This window comes from Rhinopithecus bieti, unplaced genomic scaffold (genome assembly GCF_001698545.2).
Source record: "Rhinopithecus bieti isolate Rb0 unplaced genomic scaffold, ASM169854v2 scaffold_12512, whole genome shotgun sequence".
Lineage (NCBI taxonomy): Eukaryota > Metazoa > Chordata > Mammalia > Primates > Cercopithecidae > Rhinopithecus > Rhinopithecus bieti.
In genome coordinates, this window is record NW_016807354.1 from 1,474,637 (window position 1) to 1,502,190 (window position 27,554).

Below are 27,554 nucleotides of genomic sequence, written 5' to 3' on the forward strand. Positions count from 1 at the left end.
AAAAAAAAAAAAAAAAAAAAAAAAAAAGCTTACCTTTATTTTCTGTAAGTATTCATCTCATTTTCAATTTTCTGACTCCTCAGTAATTTAAGGAAGGAAATTGTTCTGAAACAATTTCTTGAGAATCAACATCTATACATCATAAAATGTCCTTATAATTTAATAGAAATTATTCTTCACTACTGAAAATCAATTTTTAAAAAAATTAGGAAATAAAAGATTCCCTAAGTCATCTACATTTTGAAATAAGGTTTCAGGGAATTAAGTATATCAAATAAAATATTTGTTTGAACATTTGTAATACTAGATACAATTCTGAGCTAATGAAAAATGGCCTCTAAAATGCTACCCACTGACTTCCTAATTCGAAGAGACAAGAAATGCTGGAGTGTATTTCCAAATGCTTACACCCTGTGAAGTCCGGGAGCAACCTACTCTGACATATTGTCAGGATGTAGCCATATAATATAATATTCATTTAACTAAATGATATGGTTTGGCTCTGTGTCCCCCCCTAAATCTCATCTTGTAGCTCACATAATTCCCACGTGTTGTGGGAGGGACCCGGTGGGAGATAAACGAGTCATGGGGGTGGGTCTTTCCACTGCTGTTCTCCTGATAGTGAATAAGGCTCACAAGATCTGATGGATTTAAAAATGGGAGTTTCCCTGCACATGCTCTCTTCTCTTGTCTGCTGCTATGATGTGATGTGCCTTTCACCTTCTGCCATGATTGTGAGGCCTTCCCAGCCATGTGAAACTGTAAGTGCATTAAACCGCTTTCTTTTGTAAATTGCCCAGTCTTGGGTATGTGTTTATCAGCAGCATGAAAATAGACTAATACACTGAACATGCAAACACTATTTTTAAAGGAGAGAAAAAATTTCCAATCAACAGATATTTGCCACTAAACTGTGAGCTTAGATTTAATTTTGTTAGGAAACTAGTAATGATTTTTATTAAAGGGCTAATTTGGGAAAAGAATTATAAAACCTTTTTTACATGTTCACATGTTTTGCTTATTATTTTTATTATGACATTCAGTGAGAGCACACCATTAATTGTCACACACAATTGGTGCCATTGCTAGCCCTCGCCAATGACTCACCTAGAAGTTGTAGCAATCTTGTTTTATAGCAACCTTGTCAAGTTGTAGTTGACAAATTGAAGTTTGTAGCAGTCTTGTCAAGTTGTAGTAGTTTTCTTTTTAGTGGTAGCAATCTTTCGAATATTGTTTTCCCTTCTATCAGGTAGTCTGGGTTTTTATTATTAGATGATCTTGAGAAAATATAACCAAAATATCATGAATCATTGTATTAATTTTAATAAAATAGTGTTGTTATAGACAGAAAACAATGGATCAAAGCTTATTTAATTCAGTAATTAATAAGTTAATATTTTAGTTTATATTACATTTTACCATGAGAAAATTTAATTTCCCAATACTTACACGCACAATTGTCTCCAGACTCAAATCACATTTTCTCTTGGATCATATTTGACATTGTCTTTAAGAATTTCTTAAATTCAGGGGTCAAGATCTGAAATATTGATGAATGTAATAATTTAATATTATGCTAATGACCAAAATTATTTCCATGATACATTAAAAACTTCAAAGAAAATACTGCTACTAAGATCACTTTTATTGATCGATTCCCACTTTTAAAAACCTCTTTTGCTTACAATATATTTGAATTATTATATAGCATTATCAGAATTACAGCACATGATGTTTCAATATGAATTATAGATCTATGTTATGAGAACACACTTGGTCTAGAATGTACGTATTTTCTATGAGTAAATAATTTTTAAAGAGTGATTATGTTGTTTTCACTTGAAAAATTGTTGATTTTAGATATTTACATTTTTTTCATAGAATTACTAAAATATTTTCCTCAGGCATTTATAAGTTAGATAAATATTTCTTTATTTATTGTAGCTATAGTCGTATAATTCCACAATCATTCTAAATTATACTGCCTTTAAAAATAAATTTTGTGTTTTAATCTTCTCAGTGGAGCTTTAATTATTATCAAGTATTAATAGCAAGATGGAAGAAAGGAGGGTTGTTTTGTTTTGGTTTTATTTTGTACACATTTTTGTTGAAGACTTGAAAATAGTAAACAGACACAGTAACTCCTTGAACTCTACTTATCATATTAATGATAATTTACTAGGATTTCTGTTAAAGAACAAAAAATTAAAGCAATTTACAATTCATTATTATATAATACTCACACATGCACATTTCACCTGGAAATGTGATCTATTTCCCTTGTGGATTTGGTTTCATATCTGATTTATCTTTGCATCCTTTGTGACTGACAGTTAATAAATGTTTCCCATATATGTGAATGAGTAAATAAATTAAAACATGAACCAGTAAAGTACTTTAGGATCCTAAAGTCACAATAAAGAACACTGATAATAAGTACTAATTGTAATTTATCTTCTTAGAAAGTTTTAGATAGTGTTTGAATATGTACTGACAATGAAAATTGTGGGGGTGTTTCTTATAGCTTCATGTCTATTTTCTTACAAAATAAAATCCTGAAAACTATTCAGTTTTGAATTTTGTGATTGCTTAGACATTAAATAAACAGTAGTTTTCTGTACTGCATTTGGAAGACATAAAGGTTAAGCCACATTTAAGGCATTGTAGTACATACTTGAGATATTACTAGTTCATATTTTTCTGTATAAAAGTATATTTAAATATGCTAGTAACAATGTAAATAAATATTATTCTATTTAAAAATCAGATATGTTTTACAAAATAATTTTTTAATGATCTACACATGAGTCAGGATTAAATTTCCTTTAATATGCATGTGTAATCCAAATATTGAGGGGCAAAGTGCTTCAAAAATCATGTTTGAAGGTTTTCCAAACCCCACATATTTGAAAAACATTTCATCCAACATGACCATTATTTTGTTGCTTACCTAATAGACTTCAAAATCAGAATCCCAAAAAGTATCTTAGTGAAATATCTCTTAGTGGTAACTAAATCATCCTGATATCAGTAAATAAAAAGTATTCAACTCACAAAATATTTATTAATGCAAATATTTCCAATTTTATAGCTTTCCTTCTTTACCCTATTCCCTGATGATCTGGCAATTGTGCTACTAGGAATAAGGTTGTATTTTTCACTGTGTAAACTTGTGTATTCCTAATGAAGGGGGCAGGTATATGGCCCCTGGGTTTGTCAAAGATGGAGCAGCAAGTTTAGGTAGCAGCCATTCAAACACATAGTGGACACCTGTACACTCCATGAGATCTAGTAATGACCAGTTCATTTGGTAGTGCAAGTCACTTGAGTCATCTACTTTGCAAAGGACCTATCAAAGTTTCCTTGCCAGCAGACACATGTGGTGAGTGGCAGTTATGGAAGAATCATCTCTTTCACCAAGAGGTCTCAAATTCCATAATAGACGAATCATGGCAAGGCATGTGCAAAATGCCTTGGCAAATATAACTGAAAGTCAACTTAGATAGACTCTCATATTGGGAGATGAAATGATGGCACTGTTCTCAGGAGAAGTATGTTTAACTGTAATCCTTGGTTTTAGTTCATTGGTTCTCTGCATACTGCCTTTAATTGGCTGATTCAGAAAGTACTTCTCTCTATATATTTAGCTTTTTCTAAATATATCTTCACGAAAATACAATTGATGCTAGTTGACCAAAGCTGTTAGGCAAATCATTTTTCATCTCTTTCAGATCTTGTTAAATTATTTACTGATAATTGAACCGCATGTTACATCATGAAATATAATAGTTTCCATTTAATTTTAAGGAGAGATCAGGCAAATAATGAAAAGAAGTCAAGTTAAGTGATTAAGCCTGCCAGAGGATTTTTCCACGTGTTCTAAGGTTTGTTTAGTAGGAAAAGTACTTCAGAGTTGTGAAAGCTCTAATTTATACCGTTAAGTAAATTTGTAATCATATTGGCACCGCTAGTTTGTACAGGCATTTTCTCTTCAAGAGCTGCTAGTTTCATAGTTCCTATAAGTACTATTTTATTTTCCTTTTTCAAAATTAAACAAAGTGTTTTATTACTAGAAATGAAATAATTTTCTTTATCATACGAAAAGAATTTTAAAAGTCCTTTATTTCAAAATGTTTTCCGTGCTTTGGCCCCCAACATCTTCAACATTAAAATAAAAATGATATATTTCATTACAAAAAGAACTCTGAAAAATAAAAATGTCTTAAAATCTGAAATAACTTTTGAAATATTACTGCCTAGTCACTCAAGAATTTATGTAACTTACCATTCTGGTTTTATTTCTTAATATATCATACATCTACAAAGACAATTTTCCCAAATTCCCTCCAAGAAAATTTTCCCAAATACTTAAATTTTAAGAGGGCAATTTTCTTGACATATAATAGTGTAAAAGCATGTTTTATTGTACATAAGCATTAGAAACCAATGTGACTTAATCAATATTTATAAGAACACACAAAAAAAATCCTGAACATGCATACCAGTGCCTTGCAAGCCTTTTTCTTATTTTCTAACATTTGTATTGTTCCTATACATACTTTCCATTAATTTACATTTCTTTATAATAATTCTTATTTTCATTGAGTCGCCTAGCACTAATATTGAGTGTATGTTCACTCCAAGATTAAGCAAAATAATAACTTAATCTTCTATTTCAGTATTTTTGAAATACCTTTGATTTTTCAGGCTCTAAACCATACTCTGTTTTTCATTTATGTATCCATTCACTATAAAGTTGGCTAACAGAAGTACTTTCTATACATATTTAATTTGCCATAAGGTTCACCAACCCGAACCGTTGTGTGAGCAAAGTTGAGCTGTGTGCTATATGTTATATTATATGCTTTCCCTTACTTATGGAATATTAGACAAGCTACGTATCTCTTGAATCAAAACAAGGAATAAACACTCTACTCCAATCCCAGTGTTCAACACTTGCATGGCAAATGGAAACTTATTTCAATCATTCTACACAATTTAAGAAATGTCAAAGTGCAAGAGCCTGGTTAACTTATTTTTCTCACTGCTTATTTTTGGAAAAGCTAAGTCTTTGTGCTAGAATTGTTGTTGCAAGTTACTATCTTTACTTCCAATAGAGTCTTTTTAGACAGGATGTCACTCTGCCCCAGCTGAAGTGTAGTGGTATGATCATAGCTTACCGGTGTCTTGAACTTCTAGACTCAAGTAATCCTCCCAATTTGGTTTCCCGAATTGTTGGGATTATAGACATGAGCTCCTGCACCTGGCCTCAAATAAAGTATGTAAAAGAAATTCCAGTGTAAGGTTTTAGTGCCCACTTCAACCTAGCTTGGAATACCACTCACACTTTTAATATGTAAAGCAGCTAGTAAAATAAAACATAAAGAAGCTTCACTTTCCTGAAGACATGTTACTGATATAAGAAACTTAAGCTATATGTCCTCTTTAGGATGTCATTTGAGTCATGCATTTTTTTTTTTTTTTTTTTTTTTTTTTTTNCCATTCTCCAGCCTCAGCCTCCTGAGTAGCTGGGACTACAGGCACCCGCCACCGCGCCCGGCTAGTTTTTTGTATTTTTAGTAGAGACGGGTTTTCACCGTGTTAGCCAGGAGGGTCTCGATCTCCTGACCTCGTGATCCACCCGCCTCGGCCTCCCAAAGTGCTGGGATTACAGGCTTGAGCCACCGCGCCCGGCCGAGTCATGCATTATTTTTTAAGCGATTGAGTGAGCAGGTGCCAAATCACTGATGTAGTACACACCACGTCCTCAAAGTGTGAGGTTGTGGGCCACCTGCATCAGAATCACCTCCAAAACTTGCTGAAAATGTTAAAATGGCCAGGGCCCACCAAGCACCCTCTGGAACAGAACCTTTTGGAGAAGAATTTAGGAATCTGCATGTTTAGTAGGCACCGAAGTAAATTATTGGCCTGTTATACTTGGGAAAGCATAATATAAATATTTCATCCTCACTGGGACATGCCAAAACCTGAACACACTTGTATTTCACTGTTTCTAGGTAGTGGTAAGACTATTTTAAAATGAACTATAAAGTATAAATCAAGCAAAATGTTCAGTAGTGTTCCCAGGCATTATTAATGTCACAGAACTCCCAGAGCAAATTATTCAAATATCTATTTTAAAACACACCATGTAACCTTATAATTATTTCTTTGTGTTTCTCTGCCATGAGATTGTGAGCACAGTAAGAATAGGGCAGGCAGCATATTCATCTCCGTGGCTACACACCCTAACAAAGCGATTGCATAAAGAGGGTATACAGAAAGTGTTTTTAAAGTAGATTACTCATAAAATAAATTCAATCATGTTGAAGAAACCTGATGTTTTTAGTTATTCCTAACCCTTTCAAGCCTATTATAATTTTCTGAGTCATAAAAAAAGACCATTGACTCGATTCTACTCCAAAAATTTCTGATTCAGGTCATCTTGCTTGGGACCCAGGAACAAGCATTTTTTCAAGTTTCCCAGGTGATTTTAATATATAGCTGGGGTTGAGGATCCCTGGCATAGACAGAAGAATCACGTGGCAGGCAGAATGACAGGCATACAAACATTTCCTGCCCTATTCACCAGAATCTTTGATTACAGCTATGATTTAGGTTATGAGTCTTAAAATAGAATGATTGACCTAGGTTATCTCGAATTATCCAGGTTACTTTCAGATAATAACTTGAGCTCTTAAAAGAAGAAAAGAAAGGGTGAAGGGTCAGAGAGAGCAACACAAGGGGAAGCAGAAAAGATGGAAACATAAGAAAGAGTTGATTCCTTGTTGCTGGCTCTGCTGTGGAGCCCACATGCAAGGACTAGAAAGTGGCCTCAAGCCAGCAAAGAGATGGGGACTTCAGTCCTACAACCACAAGGAATTGAATTGTGCCAACAATCTGAATGAGGCTGGAAGCAGGTTCTCCCCCAGAGTCTACAAAAGGGAATGTAACCCTGCCATTACTTTTATTTTGACCTTGTAACACTTGAAACAAAGAAACCAACCGAGCCAACAGAACTGACCAATAGAACTGTGAGATAGATAGTAAGTGTTGTTTAAAGTTACTAAATTTATGGTCATTTGTTACAGCCAGGATAGAAAACTAATAAAAATCCTTACCTGACAAAAATTACATTTCTTTTCCATCAAACCGAAGTAGTAACTCTGCTTCCCAACTAGCCAGTCATTCCTCTTAACCTTACAATACATTCATCCTCCTGCAAGACAATCCCATTAGCTAGAAGTGGTTCTTCTAAGGTGCTTCTAATTTGCTGTGTAATTTTAAGAAAATCAATTCAACTATTTTCTGCTTGGTTTACTCAACTAGAAAATGAGTGTAAAATTTGATCGTTAATTGAGTTTCCTGTTTTCTGTTGCATACTTATTAGAAGACATACACTAAAGTCAAAGAAATATATCTTTAATGCCAGTTCTTATACACTTAAACTCCCTAAACTGATTTTCTGACCTGAAAATTTGCATAAAAGTAGTGGCTGTTTTTCGAAGGTTAATGTGACTGGTAAATGAGATAATGCCAATCAATGCCTGGCTAAATCAATGTTGCCTATAACTTTTATCATAGCTCACCTTGTCGGATTATTTCAAATGTTAAATTACATGATTAGATATAAAAAACTTGCTTAATCATAAATACACAACTTCTGTTAGTTATGGCAATAATAATGCTGACTGAACAAACCAGGCAAATCCAGCATGCAAACTGTGACTTGGCCAAAGTCACAAAGATGCTTAGGTCTGACTCCAAGCTCAGAACTCAGGTTTTCTGACCTTAAATTTCTACCGTTTGCCCTGTATCATACTGACTCGGACAATGGAGTTGTTTATTTGCATAAAGTAAAAGACACATTTCTATTTTGCTTATTCAGTTATTTTGCTTAACCACCAGTTTTCTCATTACATGTCACTTGTACTCATCAAACACATTTATACTTTTTCCCAACAAATTCTTCTTTCATTCCTCTTCTTAGCAATGTCATATTCATTTTTTTTTTTTTTAAGCTTACATTAATAAGTGGCTTGACAACTCATACCTGCCATTCTGGCAAGGTACCAAAATGAAAACACATATACTGTCTCATTTTCTAGCACTTTAAAAATGCATTTTAAAATGAAGAAAATTTCTTCTAGAAATTAAGTGTGCTATCCTACCCTATTTATTGAGCATCTACTTTTACCTAGTTTGGTACGGTGAAGGAAGTGAGATATAAGTTAAGATTTCTGACCTTGATAAAAGTATTTATCAAGTTGAAGAACAGTATTCTACTGCTTTTGAGGCTTACTTCATTGATTTCAAACACTCTCCGTAGAACTCATTCACGAGGTTCTAGCGAGGGATGATTTTATCAACATTTAAAACCGGAAGTTAATGTCTTCCTCACTCCTACCTCTGTCATTCATTGAACCTGGACAAATTCCATGCCTTCCCAGGTGTTTCCTACTCATCAAACAAAGCATTAGGGTAAAAGGATTAAGTCTTGGGTAAGAGTTCAAAATTTATATGAAAAGAAAAAAATGATTGTTATATAGAAACAGTTTTTACTCCAAGTAACCTAAAGCCAAAATATCCTTAAAACTAAATCTTTCCTGACACTGTTTTGTTTTGTTTTGTTTTCCCTGTGGCTCAGGAAGACTTTGTGTATGTCTCCTCTTACCTAATAGCTCAGGGGAAAAAGTGTGTCATTTGGTTAGATAATTTTTCTCTCATTACATGAGAATTCAGGGAAAAGATATCTAGACCAAAAAAAGAAGTAAATAAAAGAAAAAAAAAATCACTTATCTTGCTCTCATCACCTCTTCGTATACTGCCTCTTTCCAGAGCTATTCTTACTTTTGAAAGGCCATTCGAGAAAAGTCTAGTTCTTTCATCTCCATTGCAAAAAGCCCAAATTAGAAAAGCAAGCACACTTCTTCATTAGTCCCCTTTCCAGATGTCTCAGAATGGAATCTGGTAAGTTCATGTACCCTAAGCTAAACTCATCACCATCATCATTGGAACAGGCTTAATGCTCATAGGACTAGAAATTAACATTTTCTGAATTTTGACTACATTGAGTTTTTATCTTCTTTGCATTTAAGAGAAAGTCACTAAGCCAAGACTTTTAAATATACAGAGTAATTGAAATTATAAGACACATTAAAAAATGATTCAACAATGCCTAAACTCAACAAAGGAATTAAAAAAAAGAAAATTATTACATTTAAGCCATTAAATTCCTATGGATGACCTGGTATAATTTTAAAAGTCATTAAAACTCTCATGAAAACTTCTAGAAAGTATTTTATTTTTGAACAGATGCCTAAAGTTAATTATAACTATTAAAATCCACATTAAAATTCATATATAAGGAAGCATATGCTGTTAATATAGTCTCACTGGTTAATGACACAGTTTTTCTTTATCCAGAGAGATACTGAAATTTTTAAAGTAGTATCCAACTGATATTTAATAATTCACATAATGAAGGGATGATGTCTAATGCCAGTTACAAATAGAAACAGTAGTTGTAGTGGTTATAAATATGAGTTAGACTTCTTGTTTTTAAAATCCAACTCAGTCACACACTAGCAAATTAAACAACTTCTTTAAGAATAGTTTTCTTGTCTGCAAAATAACTCCTAAATAAGAAAGCTATTGCAAAAATAAAATTAGATAATATAAACTTCTTAGACCTCACTAAATATTACTTATTATTATACCACATTAAAATTTTTGTAAATATAAGTAAGTGTATTATACATATTTTCATTTATTTGCTATAATTTCAATAGCACTGTATGTGGAAAACTAACACTATATTTTGAGGTGGTGGTCACATGCATCTTGAGTTTTTTTTATCTTCTGCAGAAATAATATGGTTTTTTCCTTATTCTGTCATTTAAGTAGTTATGAAAATATCAAATAAAGTGAATTATAAGTATATTCCCAGATAGGATGTCAATCTAGTTAATATGACTACACAATTACTAACACTGAGCCTATATATAACCCAAAGCTCTAGCAAATTTTTTATAACATTGTAATCACATATTGACTTCTTAATGAATATAATGCTAAGCCAATTAAAAATAAGACATAGAACCTCCCAAATTTTACTTTAATTTTTTCTTTTTTATTTGTATAAATTTAAGGGGTATGAGTGCACTTGTATTGCATGAATATATTGCGTAGTTGTGAAGTCTGGGCTTTTAGTGTAACCATCACCTGAATAATATACATTGTACCCATTAAATAATTTCATATCTCTCACCCCCGCTACAACCCTCCCACCCTTCTAAACCACCAATGTTTATTATTCCACACTCTGTGTCTTTGTGTATACATTGTTTAGCTCCCGCTTATAAGTCAGAACATGCAGTATTTGACTTTTTGAGTTGTTTCACTTATTTTAAATTGGCTATAATGGACTTTTCTAACACTGTACTGGAACAACAAAAGAAAACATTGACTCTATGCTTACTTGCTTATTTAATGAACATTCCAGATTGAACAGTTGAATAACTATTAAAGAGAGATAATTCTGTGATTAAGTTTGGGACTTCACTTTACACTGTAAAGTACTTACTCACGGGACTAATTTTCCCATTGTGGGCATAATTAGCCATTTTCCGGTGATTTTGGTCACCCTCTTTTTATTTGAAAGAGGCAAGCAGCCAAATCTCAGGCCAATTAGTACAAGGTGGAAGGGAGCCTGAAAAAAATGCTTTGTACTTGATGGAACACTCTCCCTCCAGGAGATCTAACATGGAAAGAATTAATTGCTCAAAGAGCACTAAAACAAAACACATCTTTCCAGCTCTTTGGAATAAGAGCTTTATGCCTATTTTCTTTCCACAAAGTCAGGAGTCAAATGCTATGTGAAATCATATTTTGTTTTGTTTTTCCCTCCAACAATAAAATCAGAAAATATACAATTCTGCTATAATTTTAAGTTACATGCCAGTCCATAAGCAAAGTTATGATATTCTTGTTACATTGAGCTTTGCAATCATTCTCAAAATAAAATTTATATGGCACCTACTAGCACATTCCAACTTTTAGGAGGTAGAGGAACTTTGTTGATACTGTCTGCTTAGCACATCTTCTTTATTTTCCTTAATAAAATGAACCTTTTTCCCTATAGAGAATCCATTCTCTCTGGTTCAAGTGAGACCTCCCTCTTGATCACTGAAGTAGGAACTGATTGAAATCTGGTCAGACTAGCACAATCCCCTGGTTAAATTTAGCTTAGTCATGGACATGTGTGGTCCAAGCAACACCACTGGAATTCTCCCTGGGACATTTGTATTGTTGTTATTAGGGAAGCTTTTTCTTTCTGCTGGGGTTGCAAAGCAAGTAGGGTATGAATATCAGACTATTCTCATGCATCTTCCTATCATACAGAGAAAATGTTAAAAAATGCGGTCAAGTGAAGGCAATCAGCTGAGAGCTGAGGATTGGTGGAGAATCCAATAACATTAGAGCCCTTTAATTTGGCCATATTTGAAGGCAGATACAATTCTAGAAATGCTCACAAATTGCCATTAAATTACATTGTGTGCCTAACTGATTTATTTGGAGCAGTGTAGTGGAATAATCACTATGTGTGGAATAAGAAGGCTCCATTTTGCATTCTGACTGTGATTGAATGCCCTGAATATTCTTAAGTTAGTCACTTTGCTGGGTCTTCGTTTCCTGACCTGTAAAATGAGATCACTTCAAGCACCTTTTCATCTTGTAATCTAGATATTTACAGATTGTTTTCTTTTTCACAAAAGAAGAATATCATTGTTTATACCTGAAGCATACTCCATGCCCAGCCAATAGGAGTTCAAATCTGACTTTTTTATCCAAATACATCTATGGAGTAATTTTTTTTTTCTAAATATGAAATAGTCTTAGCAGTATATGCTCTTGGATAATCCACAACTAATATGTACCTATGGTGAGATACTCATATCCAGCTCAAAAAGTAAATGCAACTCTTAGATGAAAACATATGAGTAAATTTTTGTCACCTCTGGTTAGGCACTGGCTTTACAGATATGACATTGAAAGCAAAAGTGACAAAAAACAGGTAAATAGATGACATCTAAATTATAAACTTTGTGTTTAAACTATCAAGAAAACAAAGAGACAACACACAGAATGGGAGAAAAAAATTGCAAATCACATATTTGGAAGCAACTTATATCTAGAATATAGAAATAAAGCTTTTGGCTCAATAATAAAAAGAAAAACAACCCAATTAAAAAATGGGCAGAGAAGATATTGAGTCAACCTAAGTGTCCATCAACAGATGAATGGATAAAGAAAATATGATATAGACACAAAACAGAATACTATTCAGCCATAAAAAGAATGAAATCTTGTGGCATCATGGATGAGCTGGAAGGACATTATGTTATGTGAAATAAGCCCAGAAAAGAAAGATGAATACTGTATATTCTCACTCATATGCAGAAGCTAAAAAAGTTGATCTCATAGAAGTAGGGTAGAATGGTTATTACTGGAGTCTGGAGTGGGTAACAGGGAGAGAGTGATATGGAGAGGATGGTAAAAGAATACAAAATTACAGCTAGATAGGAGGAATAAGTTCTGGTGTTCTACAGACTGTGGAGTAAATACAGTTTAAAAAATTTATATTTTCAAATAGCTAGAAGGAAAGATTTTAAATGCCTTGAACACGAAAAACAATATAAGTTTGAGGTAATTGATATGCTAACGACTCTAACTTGATCACTACACATTGTATTATTGAAATATCACCCCATAAATAGGTACAATTACTATGTGTCGGTTTTTTTTTTTTTCAATGATGGGTAGAGGATCTAACAAATACTCAGTAAGCTCATGAAGTTATTATGTGTCAATTTTTTTAAAAAATTGATGGGCAAAGGATCTAACAAATACTCTATCAGCTCCTGAAAAGATGTTCAATATTCTTAGTCATTAGGAAAGTGCAATTCCAAACCATAATAAAATACCACTTCATACCCACTAGGATAGCTATAATAAAAAAGACAGACAATAACAAGTGTAAGAAAGAATATGGGAAATTATAACCATCATATGTTGCTCATAGGGATGTAAAATAGTGTAAACCATTGATAAACACCTTAGTAGTTTTTCTAAATGTTAAACATAGAGTTACTATACGACCCACCAATTCCACTTTTAGGTGTAAACTCAAGAGAAATAAAGACAGATATCCAAACAAACGCTTGCACATGAATATTCTTAGCATCATTTATAATAATTAAAAGTAGAAACAACTCAAACATTCATCAGTTTGTGAATGGATAAACAAAATATGATATGTTCCCTACAATGGAATATTATTTGGCAATAAAAAGAAAGGAGTACTTAATGCATGCTATCTACAGCATGAATAAACCTTGTAAACATTATGCAAAGTGAAAAAAGACAGTAAAAAAAGAAACATATTATATGATTCCCATTTATATGAAATATCCAGAATAGGCAAATCTGTAAAGATGGAGGATGTATTAGGGGCTACCTAGGACTCAGGGAGCATGGCAATGGAGAGTGATTGCTAATGGGTACAGGGATTTTTTTCAGAGTAATGAATGTGTTCTAAAACGATGGTACTATCTTGAGAATAAATAAAAACCACTGAATTGTATTATTTTTTCCTTTATAGTTTAGGCTCAGAGAGTATATGTGCAGGCTTGTTACATGGGTGTATTGTGCAATGCTTAGGATTGGGCTTCTAATGATCCTATTGCCCAAGTAGTGAACATAGTGAATTGTACACTTTAAATGAGTGTACTCATAAAGTGTATGGGTATGTGATTTATAGCTTAGTAAAGCTGTTTCTAAAAAAAGTAAGTGCCAAAAGGGCATATGTATCTAAGGAAAGACTTAACGCTGATCATTTAGTCTTCTCTCTTACCTCTCCTGCCTTCTTTAGTTAAGAGAGAGATGATATTCACATTGTAAAACAGAACACATTGAGCAAAGAACCTGCCTAGCTAACACAGCATATCATGCATGTAAATTCTGAATTGCTCCTTCAGTTGGATACATTATTTCATGTTCAACAACAAATTGATTCTATTTTATATATATAGAACTGCTTTGATTTGAAACACATACATTTTTCTTGAAATTTATTTTCAGCAACCAATTTTAATTCATGCACAAAATATTGTCTTTCCTTTGATAAGTAAATTTTAGTTTATAAAATGACCATTGTACATAGTTGAGAGAAAAGATCTATATACATACTTAGAAAATTTCCCTTAATTTTAGATAGGATCCATAATTGTTTATCTTTTTCTCCTGTCAGTGATTTCACTTTACAGATTTTAATTTCTTATAGAAGTGGAGCACTGACAATTTACGTACAAAAATGTAGATATTTTATTATATTTGTGATTTGTGACATTTTAACTGTGTTATTACAAATAGAAACATAAAAAATACAAGAGAAATATTAGCAAGAAAAAATGTTGAACTTCGGTTTATTCTTGGAACTTAACCTAGGTTAGAAATTTTGCATCCTAACTATACTTCTTCTATGGAGCTATTACATGGTGAAAGAAAACTAAACATGGAAAAAAGAAATCAAGTAAAGAAGGAAGGAAGAAAGGAAGAGGGGAGGGAAGGAAGGAAGGAAGGAAGGAAGGAAGGAAGGAAGGAAGGAACGAAGGAAGGAAGGAAGGAAGGAGAAAAATCAATATATGTGTCTCAGGTAAATGCACACTTTAAAAAATTGTTATTTTATTAAAAGCAAATAAAATGTTGATATACTACAATTTGTTTCTCTAGTGTGTCTCAATTTCTTACAAATATTAGATATAACTCCATCTTAGTACCTTTTACTATATTAATATATTCATTCATTCAAACACTTATTTAGAACCTCATATTCTCCAAAAGTTCTATTAAGTTTTAGGGATCCAGAAATGCTAAACTTTCTGTTTTCAGAGATAATTAAAACTTTGTAGCGGGAGAATGATATGTACAAATATGAGTAATAAAGTATTATGGGTACCCAATAAAATTTTATGTGTCTAGCTGATCAGCTGGAATGATGCATTTTACATGGAGGAAGTATGTGTGTGAGTGTGTGTGTGTGTGTGTGTGTGTATGTGCGTGTCTGAGAGACAGAGAGAGACATCTACATAGGGAATGTGTGGAGTGTGGACATACCAGGTGCTTGAGAGATACAGGATACATGAGAAATGAGAGATAAGGCTTTCCAATAAGACAGAAAAGCAAATTAATGGTACTTTCTGTTGTATTGAGGAGTTTTGATTTAATGTTCTAGGATAGATAGTTTCGTTTTGAATATCTACTCTGATTTACTGGTAGTGGCAGCCAGAACTGTTACACTGAGAAATGTTAAAATTAGTCTAGTCCAGTGAATCAGAAAGAGTCTCCTGATTCATTAACGATGTCTGCCATGGCAGCCTCCTGAGAACGAATGGCATGTATTCCATATATTTACTAATGCTGTTGCATAAAATGAATAATAATTGTAGGAAAATTACGCAGTAGAGCCATATGACAAGATTTTCATTTTAGAAATACGAAATATGATGGTATTTGGAGGTGGGACTTTTGGGAGGTAATTGGGTTTAGACGAAGCGATGGGATTAACACCCTTATAAAGAGAGAAAGAAAGAGATAGGTAATCTCTCTCTGCCTGCATGCATGCACCAAGGAGAGACGATGTGAAGATACAACCCGGAAGTGGGCCCTCACCAAGAATTCAACCATGCTGGCACCCTGATTTCAGACTTCCAGGCTCCAGAAATGTAAGAAATAAATGTTTGTTGTTTTACCCACCAAATCTATGGCAATTTGTTACAGAAGCCTTAAACTGATATGATGCAGAAAAATATTTAAAAATCAGAGTTATTTTAAAAGGTTAATGTATAAGGATGTGAGAGCTTAGCAAGTGCAAGTAATGTAAATGGATTCCTGAAATTCAGTCATGGGTATCTGAGTGGGTTCCGATCACTACTATAGGGAATACCATAGAATAAAAGGGATGGTAGGGAAATATATGAGTGCAGTTCACACATCTTGAAGAAAAAAATTGTCCAGGAGGGTTTTTCTGCACAGTTCTGTGGATCAGCAAAGGAGGGCCTTGAAATAGAAGTTTCACACCCATCGTCATAGGACACGTTTGTAAGAAAGGTGACATTTTGTTTGGAAAGGCAGTGTATGCTAAAACATGTGTATTGCAATTGAATTATAACATATTTCAAAACATTCGTGTTTAAGGAATTCAGAGTGAGTAACAAAGGTGAACTGGATAAAGGGTAGAGTTAGCTGGGGACAAGGAACTAAAAATACAAAGGCATGGGTACAGAAGTGAGCGCAGTTGTATAACTAGAGGTAAAAGGACAGGCCTGTGAGAAGCTTGAGGCCTTTGGGGAAATTAATGAGTGGAAACCTGGAAATGTGACTTCAGACATTTGCTAGACAAAGTACCATGAAGCACTCTATGAACTGCTGTAATTTTACACATCCCAAACACAGCTTATTTTTAATCATTTACTCCTGTGACTAAGTCTGGGTTATAATTTAAAAATAGATCTTCCAGTGCAAAAGAAGTTGCACAGGAAGGAGCTCCTTGCTGAATTAAGCTGTGCTTAAGTGAGAACTGCCGCTTAAGAACAACACGTTCCCTGTGAAAAAAGATGGCAAATCCATTTCAGTGAGCCTAACCTTTACCAAGTGCTATTATCAACTCAATTGTATGTTTTTTCCTGTTTCACAAACATGTTCCCAAAAGACTTTTAAAATAGCTTTCTTTCCTGCTAAATTGTTGTGCCAAGCACTTTTTCTGATTTGCAGCCTTAACTGGACCAGGATGTGTTAAAAAAAAAAAAAAAAATGCTCTGTCACGCTTGACAGAGTTTAATAGACCTTAATAACAACAGTGAAACATTTTCCTAACGTGACTGTCCCTCCCTCATCGAATCTTAAGACAGTGCATTTTTATCAAAATATGAAATACCCTGAAGAGCCTAAGGAAGCAATAGTATCTTTAAAAGTTACTCTATTAAATCAAAACATCTAGTGAAAAATCTGTCCACCAAAGTAAGATTTTGTTTTCCTAACAAAGAGAAAAATGTCACTAGAGAAAATGAAATTTTTTATAAAAGTTAAAATCATCTAAAAAATTAATCATATGAAATGGTTCCCTAGGTATCTTATAAACGCTTTTATTTTTTTGTAGAAAACACATAACCATAACATCCTGAGGTCTACCTTGGTCATTTCAAAATGAATCCCATGCATTGCTGGAGTATTTTTCTCAAACTGCAACTTGGCTTGTAGTTTACCTTGCGTGTCTGTCTTTGCAGTGAGGAGTTTCCTCACTTAAATTCCTTCTGAGGTGCAATAACAATGGCAATCTCGAAAGAAAAAAAAATGACGAAAGTAGGTAAAAAAGAAACACCATCTGATGGACACTGGTGGAGGCTATGTCTAGAAAACTCACACGAATGAGGCTTTCTGGAGCAGGAGTCAGCATGGGTGTCTGAATAGTATGCTGCTTTAGACAGCAGATAACAGCAATGAAAAATAATAGCAGTAGGGACTTGTACCAGAGGAAAAAAAAAGAGCAGTAGAAAGAGAGACACGGCCGGGCGCGGTGGCTCAAGCCTGTAATCCCAGCACTTTGGGAGGCCGAGATGGGCGGATCACGAGGTCAGGAGATCGAGACCATCCTGGCTTACACGGTGAAACCCCGTCTCTACTAAAAGTACAAAAAACTAGCCAGGCGAGGTGGCGGGCGCCTGTAGTCTCAGCTACTCGGGAGGCTGAGGCAGGAGAATGGCGTGAACCCGGGAGGTGGAGCTTGCAGTGAGCTGAGATGCGGCCACTGCACTCCAGCCTGGGCGACAGAGCGAGACTCCCTCTCAAAAAAAAAAAAAAAAAAAAAAAGAAAGAAAGAAAGAGAGACACAAGGCAGAGAGCACAGGTTTCACACGGAACGACTCTGGGTTTGGATACTAGGGTTTGGATACCAGCTGTGGAACTGCAGTGTTTACTAACTGGAAAGTAGGTAGAAACCTAACCTGTAAGCTTTACCTTCTGCAGCTGTAAGATGGGGTAATACATGTCTCATAAGTATATTGTGGGGGTTAAATGTAATAACCCACACAATTCTGTGTCACAAGAACTAGGAAGCGATAACTGCTAAGTAAGTGGTGGTCTCCCCCCTGCAGCAGAAATGGAATGTCTTGGTTTGCTTTAATTGGCCTCAGTTAGAAGACTTATAATTTTGAGTAAAATTGTATGTGAACATTTAACAATGCCAACTTTCCCAGCTTTCTGTAAAGGAGGCTTTGTGAGCTCCTTTACATAATATTGTGGTAGTTAAAATGGGAACATTGTAAATAATTTCAAATGAATTATTGCTTTTAATTCAGAAATAATGCATATTCAAAATTTTAGTAGTGCATTTTTGCCTATTAATCTTAGAAATTTGTGCTGACATTGACTTTCATATTATGAGAGAAAGACTTCAATTTTAATAATAAAAGAATGAACAGTCTTTGGGCATAAGGTAAGGACTGCTGTGCAGTGAAAGATAAATATACAAAGCATTGATACTAAATCTTTCTTTAGCAACAAGTACATATTTAGGCAACATACTGCATCTAAAAAATTCAAATAGCACTACATCGAATATGAATAAATCCAGGTTCTAATTTTAACTAAACCTCGGGATTACAGAGGAGACTGAATTGAGGCTGGTTCCAGCAGCAACAGGTGTGATTCTAAGACTTCTTCTGCATGGTGCATTAAGCTTTGCTAATATATAGCAAAGCTTATATATATTAACTTTGTTTCTGTTACTAAGCAAACTCTACATAGTTTGAGCAAAATCACACCATTTATCTTTTGGAGGCCTCGGATTATTTTTATTTAATTTGTAAAATAAGTTACTAGACTAGATTCTCAAGGTCCTTTTTGTTCTTTAATTCTATCATTCTGAGGGAAAAAATGTCATTATTATTACATCCAGGACATATATATTAATGCAAATGCATTAAGTATTGAAAGCCAAAGTTAAAATATAGAAAATCTTTTCTGGTTAATTTACTTCAAATATACATGAAACAAAACATTACAGTTTGCAACACAGCGCTCTTTTCATGTTTATTTATATATTTATGAAACATTTTTGGATTTTGTTTTCAGCTAGGGTGATGGAAGATGGTTTTCAGCTAGGGTGATGGAAGATGGCATATCATGAATAGGATGTCAGTCAGATGTCATTTTTTAGCCAAGATTCACATATATACTTTGAGTTTAGGCACTATTATATTATGAAAAATGAAAGGTTATGTTTTCAGTCTCTTCCAGGCTTGGCAGCTAATAATTACAACTCCTCTTAATGCAAAGTGAATTTTAAATAAAATCAGTATGACATGCTGCTGCCTACATTAAGGAGTGAGTGATGGTTTAAAATGTGGCCATGCATTTATACTTTTAAATATAAAGTTATTTTATAATTAAGAATGGAGTAGGGTTGCCTACTATTGAGAAATTCAGAAACCTTCTTAGACAAAATTTGCAAATTAACTTTCTTAGGCAAATTAACTTTCTAATGACATGACTTTCCCATACTCACATCCTAATAAAACCTGGTAGACAGAAGATTCCAACCTACAAATAAAATATGTACATAAATAAAATATTTGTTATGCTGCTGTCCCAATTTAGATATGATGCTTTCCTTTCCTCCTGTTAGATGACAGGTAATGATATCCAATATGAAATTTTCATTATAGTAATGCCTAACATGTTTTGAGTGTTGTGTGCCAGAAAATGTTCGGAGTTCTCCTCATTCCAATGTTTCAAGTAATAGTCACATATAGGATATAAAATGAAATATAATATTATTATCCACATTTTATTTATGTAGATATTGAGGTTAGAGGAGTCAAATAATTTGCCCAAGTTACATAGATGCAGAGAAAGCCTCAGTTTACATCATAGCTTAACACAATACAGCCTCAATCAAAGTCCAGCTCCATAATTAGAAGCAAATTTCCAGTCTTTGCAAATGCCAAATAACTCTCACTTCCCTTAAGATGTAAATGTGACCGAAGCAATTCTGGATTTCCCTCTCTGGTATTTTACATCTACTGAAATACAAATCACAGTTTTTTGTGTGTCAGTCCTTGTGCTGTCAACATACAAGTTATAGTTTAAATAAAGAGGATTATTTCAAGGTCAGGCCACTAACAATTACTTTGCAGAGTTTTTCTATCAGAATTGCCAAATGAAAAATCATTTCTATTTTTTGCAAGGGACTTATCTTCCCCAGGTTTGTCTTTTTGACACGTAAATTACAATGTCTTTTATTATAATCTTATCTCATTCTCTTGCTTTTCTCATATGGGAGGGAAGATATAATTAAATTAACTGGTAAAATATATAACAGTTATAGGTAGAGCAACAGTCAGGTAAAAAGAGTGATTCACTTACAAAGTTTAAAATATAACAGCTGATAATTATCATATATAATTACATATGATATTAAATAAAACAATGAATGTTTCAGTCTTGTTGAAATTCTCAGATGTAAGTGCTATGCCCATGTGATGTTCACTCTTTTTTTCCCCTGTCTTTTGTCTTTGCCCATGTTACCTCTTCTATCTAGAATTCTCTTTCTCTCCCCTGTCTCTTTTCTCCTACTTTTCTTTAAGGACAAGCTTAGATTTCCCCTCTCCCTGGAACTTCTATTTCGATAACCCGAAGTATTCCAGCTTTCTTTGATAATTCCTTCCCTGAAAATGTAGAGAGATAAATCCTTATATACAAATAAATTGAATGCTTACTATGCTTATTTTGTCTTCCTCACCAAATTGTAGGTTTGCAGAGAACAAAGCATATTTATGATCCATAGCAACTGTAATAGTACTAGTTGAGAGAAAACAATCAACAAAACATATTTATGATCCATAGTAACTATAATAGTACTAGTCGAGAGAAAACAATCAATAAAAACTAATTAGTTATTGATATATGTGGAATTAGTCACCAAAGGACAAATATTTTGAGATGTCCTAGACTTTAAAACCTGAAAGCTATTTACAGTATTTAAATATTCCATTTTGTATTAGACTAAGCCTTAGAGCCTTGAGGCTTGAGTCAAGTCTCACTCTTCACACTTGTATCTTCAACCTGCTATTTTTTTAAAAAGTTTCAAAATAGTGTATCAAACAGAGGCTGCCCTTAGCTTGAATAATTCAGATAATAGTCTATGATTTAAATTCCAGATACAGGCAAATATTTTGTGAAGCTCAGCTTCATACAATAAACATGAGATTTTTTGTGTGAAACCAGAAAGAGTTACAATTAGAGGGAGACAGTAATCATTTCGCTTAAATATTTAACTTCATAGATGGGGAAAGAAAAGAGTCAGAGAGATAAGTGAATTTGCGAATGTTGCCCAAGTCAGATGCCATAGTAAGACTGCTGCTCACGCTCTTGAGTCCCCTTTTCAGTACTCGGTTCCATGTCTACCCTGTGGACCATTTCTATTGTCTTTGGACCACTTCAAGAGAAAAATCATGAACATTCCACACAGACTATGAATTTTAAAAGAAATGACACCCGCTCAAGCTATCCTGACTAGCGGAAATAGGAAACGCAAGAATGTTTCTGAAAATCAGGAAAGATTTAGAGCAGTATCTCACACAGACTGAAACTCAGTTCTAAAACTGGAAGGATACAGGAAGACCTTCTCTCAGTAACTTCACTCTCATTAAACCTGTGCCATTACTGTTCCAGATCCCTGTTCCTCCTCTGCATCTCTGTCCTCAATGCCTCTTGTTAGAAAGGTGCTAATTCTTTCCACTCAGGACGTAATTCTTTACTACACCCTCTACTCCTCTGGCTTATCCTTCTATCTGTTTCTGCCTGTCCTTGTCGCAATACCTCATGATATTTAATGGCCCTAATTCTGTATCCTTTATCCTATGTTTTGACACTGATTCTACATCTTAGCATTTATCTAGGTATCCCATTTCATGATCCATCACTAAATAATTTTTTCCTAATTAAAATTTTGAAAGAGATTTAAACTGGCTCAAGTCATTCTTGTAACACTAAATTATACCATGGGTCATTTGCTACCTTATAGATTGCTGCTGTTGGATAAGTTATCTGTTTGACTAAACAACGATAGTAATGTGTGAGGCTCTTTCACCTAAAAACTCCTCAGGTGTAGCAGATAATGTTATCAACATAGTTAGCACATACAATCATGAACAAGAATCAATGTAATAGTATTTAGAGTAGTGTCTTATTTATAGTTATATAGAGATATTAAGTTATTACCATTTCTTGATAGAGTTTATCTTAATTTTTTGAAGATTACCTCAACTGTCTTTTTCCTCCATGTGCTTTCAGTACATTTCTTTCAGTATTTCTAGGGAGATCTGAATTCAAGAAGTAAAAAGGGTACTGTTTAAAAGAAAGTTTGGTTAGCAAGTTTTCCAACTATTAAAGCTTTCATGAGTAATTGAAGTTGATTTTTATTTCATGCAATTCTTTCTTCTATCACACACTAGACAAAATAATGAATCTTTTATTATTCTCTTTTATGTAAGTTGGAAGGATAATGCACCAGAAAAAAAGTATTTAAATCCCATTAAACCCTGTGGCCCCACGTACTTCCCCCCGCCCTCCCCCCCCGCTCACACCAGCACACACACACACACACATGCACTTTGAGCTTCTTGAGACTACCTTAACCATGCTCTCATCCCAAAGTACAAAGGTATGGATTATCAAGACCCACATGCACCTCTGTCTTGAGCCATAGTACCTTATGATCTCCTGATCCCACCTTCAACTCTTCTTCATCCTTAACATTCTTCCCCTGTGGGCCATGGAACTGATATTACACCCACCCACCAGCAAACTTTAACTTAGCTCAAACCAGTTTATTCCTTGCAAAGAAATTCTACTTGGTTTAGTCAACACTTTCCTCCATTGTCTAAAACAGTCTTTCAAACCTTCTGTCCTTTCTCCAAAACCTCAACACCCACTTCATTTTTCCTTTCTCTCTCAACAGCCAGTGCTTCAAAACAAAACAGAGGTTTACAGAATATAGCTCCCTCGCTTGCATACTTCGACATCTATAAGCCTATCAGAATCAGTGTTCTTTTTTTTTCTTTCTTTTTCAACTTGTGAAGTAGAGCAGGTATCTCTTCACTTCTGTAAAACAGATTGCCACTGCTGACTTGCACCTCATTTCCTCCAATTTGATAAAACATTGAATATCTGTGATGTCTTTTAATACATTCAAATTCTTCCACTCAAATGGAACCCCCATTAATATTTTAAAATGTTCATGTCACTCTCATTCAAAAACAAAACTCTTCTTTCTACCCTATAGATTCTCCCACATCCACCACTGTACCCTGTTTTCTCACTTTACAAAACCAAAATCTCAAAAGAACTCTTTATTCTTGTTTTCACCCTTACTTCTTAACCCATTTCCCTCTGATTTTTGTTGCTCAGTGCTAAACCACATATTTTCTTGTCAGTTACTGAAAATACAGGTTTGCCAGTGTAATAAGACAAAGACCAGAGTCTTTAACAAGTCATCTAACCCTGCTTAGTGTGGCCCCTGCATTTCCACAGCCTCACCTGACACAGCTCTCTCCCTTGCCTTCTGCCCTCCATTCCTTTCCATAGAATGCATTTGCATATGTTTTTCTCATCACTCCAATTCACTCTCCCTGCCCCACCTCCAGTCTTTCCCTAGTCGATTAGGACTCAAATTTCAGATATCAAGTGAGTAAAATACCACTTCATCTGGGGAACCATCCTTAATCCTCCAGATTAGGTCATCTTCTTCCTTCATAGGACTATCTCAACTTGTCATTTTAAATTTGTATGAATATTTGATTAATACCTGTCTCCCCTATTATAATTTCACAAGGGCTTGCAACTAATCTTTTATTCACCATTACTTCCCAACACCCAGCCAAATGTTAGGCACATACCAGTAGCTCAACAAGCATTTGTTGAATGTGTGAATGAAGTTAAACTTTTCTGAGGTACAGGATGACATTTAATAATTTCACTGCAGATTATGCTTTGGACAGTTGCTGTCTTCAATGGTGTATGCAATCATGGCACTAAACTTATATTTCTATAAAGTCTCATATTTTGTAACAAATTTCTTTTGTGTACAGTTATTTGAGCCTAGTATTTTAGAAAGAAAATATCAAGGCCGGGTGCGGTGGCTCAAGCCTGTAATCTCAGCACTTTGGGAGGCCAAGACGGGCGGATCACGAGGTCAGGAGATCGAGACCATCCTGGCTAACACGGTGAAACCCCGTCTCTACTAAAAAATACAAAAAACTAGCCAGGCGAGGTGGCGGGCGCCTGTAGTCCCAGCTACTCGGGAGGCTGAGGCAGGAGAATGGCGTGAACCCGGGAGGCAGAGCTTGCAGTGAGCTGAGATCCGGCCACTGCACTCCAGCCTGGGCCACAGAGCAAGGCTCCATCTCAAAAAGAAAGAAAGAAAGAAAGAAAATATCAGAAAATAAATATTTCATAAATATCTTCTGACAGATGTTTAGATCTTAATAACGTTTCCTTTATTAATCCAGAGAGAAATCCTGACACCCTACTAAGGTTATTCCCTGAATCAAAGCAAATATATTTGAAAGGCTGACCCAGTGGAGGGAGAAAAAAAATGACTTGATGTTGTAAACACTTTCCCAGGGAGACCAAGGCTATTATCCATCATTATTTGGTAAAGGGAGTCAATTAACTGCATTCACATGTAAAAGATTTCTTTACAAAAAGCTCACAAGGACTGTTCCAGTGTTGGAAGAAAGAAAGGGAAGAAGAAGGAAAGACTTCAGACCTCTAACCGAGAGTAGTTGTGAACATTTTATGTGCTCTGAATTAATTTATTCATGCTCTCTTTAAAATGTAATTGCTACTTATTTTTAGAAAAAAGCAAGTTCTATATTTCTACAAAATATTATACGGTACAATGTGACTATAGAGAGCACAGAGAAAAGGAGAATGGAATAAAATGATAAAAAACTGCATTTATAACAATTATTTTCTTGGTGTGGATATTTTTTAACTCTGGTTGGAATATAATTATCTCACTCCACTGTACAGTTATTAAATTACTTAATTTATTTCATTAAAATTTTCCTGGTAGCTTTTCTGAGATGTGAGAATTTATACATAAATTACAAAAAAATTAAAATCCTTTCTTAGTTATCCCAAGAGAAAAAACAAAACCAGCCATAGAAGGGGGTTTTATTATTTACTATTAATTTCTGTACAGAGCAGAGGACTCTAGTACAAGGTTAGAGTCAATACATTTATTTATTTCTGCAACAGGCATTTAGGCTTCTGTATCATGGTAATGTTTTAAAGGAAAGATATGTAGTACATAATATAATTTTATGAACATCATATTTCTATGCATCCTACTGGTAAAGCTGAGAGCTTCAGGTGATAGGATAAAACGGATACAGAATATACGAAAAGTCCACACTAAGTAAATGCTTCGACAAATGCTTCCTAAACGTTAGGACTTTTGCTAAAAGCTGTGCTTACATGCCTGCTTTTGAACTTCTCACATGAAAAGGGATTTTGAAAGAAGCTTAGCAGATAGTGAGTGTAGCCAAGGCAACTCACAAAATGTGTCTGTGGGCAAGCAGATTTGCCTTCAGACCATGATTAGCAAACAAAATAAAACAAACAGATTTAAAAGGTGGCATGCTTGAAAAATATCAAAACACAAAAGAATCAGAGGAAAAATATACATCTGAAGTGTACTTCATAATACAGAAATGTCATATAAACTTTTGTGGTATCTAACAATGTTTGCAACACGGAATTCTGCCAATGTGTCAGTGGTGGACCTGACCGGCCGTCTGGAAAAACCTGCTAAATATGATGACATCAAAAGGTGGTGAACCAGGCATTGGAGGGCCTCTTCAAGGACATCCTGGGCTACACTGAGCACCAGGCTGTCTCCTCCGACTTCAACAGCAACATCCACTCTTCCACCTTCAATGCTGGGGCTGGCATTGCTCTCAACGACCACTTTGTCAAGCTCATTTCCTGGTATGACAATGAATTTGGCTACACCAACAGGGTGGTGGACCTCATGGTCCACATGGCCTCCAAAAAGTAAGACCCCTGGACCACCAGCCCCAGCAAGAGGACGAGAGGAAGAGAGAGGCCCTCATTGCTGGGGAGTCCCTGCCACACTCAGTCCCCCACCACACTGAGAATCTCCCCTCCTCACAGTTTCCATGAAGACCCCCTGAAGATGGAGGGGCCTAGGGAATCCCATCTCGTCATGTACCATCAATAAAGTCCCTTGTGCTCAGCCAATAATAATAATAATAATAATAATATAGGTATAAAGTATTACTGAAAAATGCTAAGAGAGTGGATGTTGTTTGTAGCACAAAATACAACTCTACTAGGTAATGTGTATATTAATTGGCTAGACTTAGTCATTTCACAATCTATAGATACAACCAAACCTTATGTTGTACATAATAAACGTGTATAATTTTATCGGTCAATTAAAAATCATAATAAATTTACTAATGGTAATATAATAAAGTAACATTTAAGCAGGACATTCAGCACTTATAATTTCTGTGTGTAAGTATCTAAAATTTTTCATCTTGAATGATACAGAGTTACCACGTCATACTGAATGACACAGAATATCTTCTGTATTCCTGATTTCCCTGTTATCTTAGTAATAGATCCAAATAGGTACAAGAGTGTCCCTGTTTCTTTCACCTAAATGAAACTTATTAAACACAGATAACATTACATACATGAAAAAAGAGAAAAAATACTAATATTGGGAAATGTAACGAAGAGCTAGAAATAAGATATTAAAAGACCTTGTATTTTATTAAAAACTCTTGCGAATGAGGGACGGTCTAAAATTTTGAGTCTGATCCTTCTAGTAGATCAAGTTACCAAGTGTATGGTCTGTAGTATGAAACTAACGAATTTCTAGGAAGAAGTGCTAATATACTCTGAACTAACTGCAAAAGATCATGTAGGATTCTCTCAAAGAGAACATTCTGTAATTCAATGTATATGTTTCCCATGTGAATTTCAATAATAAAAAATGTGGCAAGTTGCAAAAGGCTGTTTCTTATGTTCATCAATAAAGACCTATAATCAGGCAAAAAAAAGTATTCTGTAGCAATTAAATACAATGTGGTCCTTCAATCTGTTGATTTGACTTCACCTAGGAATAAACTTTGAATTATCTGAAAAGTAAATGCACTAAATATCCTTTAAGTAACCCTAACTGTATACTCTTTCTCTCAGAAGAGATTTTTGGTAAATATATATTTGATAAATACAATTCTTGATGAATAATGAGGGTGAAGCTCTCTTACTGGAACAAGATTGAAAACCTTTTGTCTGAAAATAAAGGCCACTTATTTTCCATACTCAAGTGATTTTTAAAATGTATTCCCAAGACATTTTTGAAAACTAATATATAAATGAAAAAACTAATTGAT

General features: G+C 34.4%; 1 protein-coding gene and 1 pseudogene across 1 annotated transcript in view; one reads left to right on the plus strand and one right to left on the minus strand.

The window, feature by feature from the left end:
* Positions 1-27,554, minus strand: part of CALCRL (calcitonin receptor like receptor) — a 105,548-nt gene that overhangs the window by 42,945 nt on the left and 35,049 nt on the right. The window contains exons 3-4 of the mRNA XM_017881436.1: positions 1,450-1,540; positions 1,108-1,277 (exon numbers count right to left, since the gene is read on the minus strand). The gene's annotated coding sequence lies outside the window, so the exon portion shown is untranslated. The remainder of the gene's footprint in view (positions 1-1,107; positions 1,278-1,449; positions 1,541-27,554) is intronic.
* LOC108535411 (glyceraldehyde-3-phosphate dehydrogenase pseudogene) lies at positions 25,869-26,185 on the plus strand (annotated as a pseudogene).